Source organism: Lagenorhynchus albirostris, chromosome 16 (assembly GCF_949774975.1).
Source record: "Lagenorhynchus albirostris chromosome 16, mLagAlb1.1, whole genome shotgun sequence".
In the NCBI taxonomy this organism is placed as follows: domain Eukaryota; kingdom Metazoa; phylum Chordata; class Mammalia; order Artiodactyla; family Delphinidae; genus Lagenorhynchus; species Lagenorhynchus albirostris.
In genome coordinates, this window is record NC_083110.1 from 9,375,116 (window position 1) to 9,378,984 (window position 3,869).

General features: G+C 36.6%; 1 non-coding gene across 1 annotated transcript; it reads left to right on the plus strand.

The window, feature by feature from the left end:
• The first annotated feature begins 3,144 nt into the window (after nucleotides 1–3,144).
• Nucleotides 3,145–3,269, plus strand: LOC132507702 (U6atac minor spliceosomal RNA). The gene has a single exon (XR_009536275.1). It is a non-coding gene; the product is annotated as a U6atac minor spliceosomal RNA (small nuclear RNA).
• The last annotated feature ends 600 nt before the right edge of the window (nucleotides 3,270–3,869 follow it).

A 3,869-nucleotide genomic window follows, 5' to 3' on the forward strand; every position in this document is an offset into this window, starting at 1 on the left:
CAGGGTTTATCAAGATGAGATCTTTCATTAAACTGTCATTCAACATGAATTGGTAGGATAAAATTTGGATAGAAATTTTTTTTAAAACTCCAATAACAGTGGTTTATACAGGCTTAAAAAAGATAGAAGTTTATCTCTCTCACGTAACAAAGTCATTCTAAGACAGGTATGCTGGCTTCAATATCATCAGGGACCTAGGATTCTCCGCACCAGCTTTCTACTTCACAGTCCAGGATGGCTGTGCTAATTCCAACTATCACACTGGCACTGAACCCAACACAAAAAGATAACATTGGGACTTTTGCTAAGACTTTTTAGAAGTTATACATACTACCTCTGTTACAACCTTTCAGAAGTCATACATACTAGAACATTGCAACATTTAGGTTCAAGGTATGTTAGAAAATACCAGCTAGGTAATCATGTGCCCAATTTATATTCAAAGGTCCTATTGGTAAATAAAAATAAATTGAAACTGGGGAAGAATCATCAGTCTCTGACACAATACATCCATGAACACCCATCCTTGCATATGGAACATACTGACTTTCACCCCCAAACAAGCAATTCCAAAGTTGCTTCCAAATACTGTACCCAACTTCAAGCCCAGGATGTCTAGGGATGTTCCTTTCTTTCCATCAAGCTGTGATATGACTTCCAATGGCCTAGTTATTTATAAAATGGTAGAAAGTCATAAGGGTAATTACAATACAATTTTCCAAATAATAAGCAATTAGCAGCCTGGTGGTAGAGTAAGTTCTTAAGCTTGTCCAGCTGGCAGCCCCTGATTCTACTTTCTGGGAAAAACTCCTTTGTCATCTGTAGTCCCAGTCTCTGTCCTTAAGAAGTTGTCTCCTGTCCATTATCCTCCATGGCCCCATCTAAAGATGCCCTTAGAGTGTCCAAAGTTACAGATGGTGCAGATTTGGGAGCCCCAAAGTTTGATTTTAAAGGATGAATTTTCACAAATTTTTGGAATTTCTTGCTACCTTCAATGCCCCTTTTAGAAGCCATTTGATTTGTTTGCTTGGTTCCATATACAAGAAACCATAGCTAAGTATTTTTGCCTAGACATAGTTTTTAAGCCTAAAAGCTGATCTTACACATACTGGCTCCTAAACCCTTCTTATCCTTTTTTTTTTTTTCTTTTTTTCAAAGAAGCTATATCATTTATTTACAAAACAATAGCCTTGGGTAGAAAGACAATACACTAACTTTGTCTTTCCCTTGGGAGACTTGCTTAAGGGGAAGGGAACTCTTAAACAGGAAAGGTAGCAGCTGCTGAGGCTGCAACTACAGAGCTACCACTGGGTAGAAGGAGCAAAGAAGAATATTTTCTGCAATCTCTTCCCTTAAGGTTTCTAATACTGTACATATCACTTGCACGTCATTACATCGGATAGAACATATTCATATGACTATACCCACCTTTAACAGAGCCAGTCAAAAGTTGGCTTTATTTCTGGCAACCGTATGCCAAAAGAAAGGCTGGGGGTTCTATTACACTATAATTGAGGAGAAAAATATTCAAAGAGCAGTATCTACTACCAGATGACCTTGTTTTTAGTGCAAACAAGAGCTTGGGTTATGGAGCCAATGCCTCAGTTCAAACCCTAGGTCTGCTACTTCTAGTAACCGGTGGCAAGTTTGTTTCAGATGAGGATAATGCTATTGCCTAAGCCTCAGGGTTGTCATATGAAGAACATAAAATAATGTTAGAAGATGTCTGGCACTAAGTACAGAGCTCTATGAATATTAGATATAATTATACTACCTTATGGTGCTTATAATAATTATGATAATGATTTTATGTTTTGTCCCATATCCTTTAGATTTACTTTAAGATTTACAGTGGAATGAAGCTAAAGACCACATTTCCTGTCAATTCTCTGTATCCATATCCAATTCTCTGTATCTGTATTCTCTGATACAATTCTCTGTATCAATAATTACTATGTAGGAGGCACTGTTTGAGACACTGGGTCAGTGAAGAAAACAAGATCCTGCTCTAATGGAACTTCTGAGAGTCTTATCTCCAATGAGCCTCATTTCCCACTGCATGACACCCCAGTCCTCTGGATAGGTATAATAATTTCCCAGCATGCATTGCTATCAAAGTTTTTCCTGAAGGCACATGCCTGCCTTTTCTCAAGAGACTGTACTCCCATAATAAACCACCAGTTTACCTGACTATTCCCTTAGTTATCTAATGGGCCTCTTATTCTTTGCCTGGATTTAAAATTATTTCCATAGGTAAGAAACACAGGAGAGTGCTTACCCTGTGTATTTAAGCCTGATAATATATGGTGAGGGAGGTACTCAACATTCTCCTACCTGTTTCAGGTACACTTCGTTTCAAAAAGCAGACTCAAAGTGCACTTTGTGCTCAAGTCTTAGAATATTATTCTCAATCTATATCTGTCTGCCTCATAATTACTGTCAAATCTTCCAAGATTTTACCAGTAGGTGTTTTGCCAATTTTTATTTTCCATAGTTTGAAAATTCTGTCTCCCTCCTCCCATGTCTGCAGAAGAATTTTAATTAGAATTTTAGAGAAAATTGATGTGGCCCTGCTAAACACACACCATTTGAATTAGATAGCCATCATTTTCAGATAAAATATTAAACGTTATAACCTTGACTATTCATTTGACTTGATTTTCTTCCTGTAATATTTTAGTACTTTTTATTTTGTTTTTTAGTAACATGAAGAAATTCTAACCAAACTTACTTATATAACATCTTTAACATGTAGGTAATTTTAACATCTAGTTAAAACATTCTTTCCAAAATATGAATTTATGTTATGCTCCTTAATATATCTGTATTATATTTAAATCATTAAATTCATATCTTAATTACAAGTATACCTAACCTCTAAAATATATCATTTTTGGATTTTTTTCTGACTCTAAGCATATTTTTAAAATGTGAATACTGTTTATTGATGGTATGATTTTATGTAATAAAACATAATTATGCAATATTTACTTGAGGCTTGTAACCCAAAGACTCATTCCCAAGGAAATCAGAAGCAAAATAAATTAGAGCAATAAAACACATGTCCTCACTATAAATCTAGGGATCATTCTGCAACATTGAACAGAAGATAAGCAAACAAACTTGCTTTAAAATTAGATTTTAGTATTGTGTGAAAGGAAAGAACGTTAGCACTCCCCTTGACAAGGATGGAAAGGCCCTTGGGCCTGACAATATGCATATGGTTAAGGCATTGCCACCTACTTCATGGCATCAAGCACTGTTTTTATTGGGATTGACAGATACACAGTACTATATATAAAATAGATAATTAATATGGGCCTATTGTATAGCACAGGGAACTCGACTCAATACTCTGTAATGACCTATATGGGAAAAGAATCTAAAAAAGAGTGGGGCTTTCCTGGTGGCACAGTGGTTGGGAGTCCACCTGCCGATGCAGGGGACGCGGGTTCGTGCCCCGGTCCGGGGGGATCCCACATGCTGCGGAGCAGCTGGGCCCGTGAGCCATGGCCGCTGAGCCTGTGCGTCCAGAGCCTGTGCTCTGCAGCGGGAGGGGCCACAGTGGTGGGAGGCCCGCGTACCGGAAAAAAAAAAAAAAAAAAAGAGTGGATATATGTATAACTGATCCACTTTGTTGTGCAGCAGAAACTAACAGAACATTGTAAATCAACTATACTCCAATAAAAATGAAAAAAAAAATCCCAAACCATCCTCGACAGTTAAATAAATGAAAAATGAATCTTTAAAACAGATAAACAAATTAGATTTTTAACTAAAAAAGTATAATAATAACTTGTAAAGATTCTGAATTATCTACAGGATTGTAACTTATTTGATAAATGTGTAAGACTTCTTTTACCTGGAGA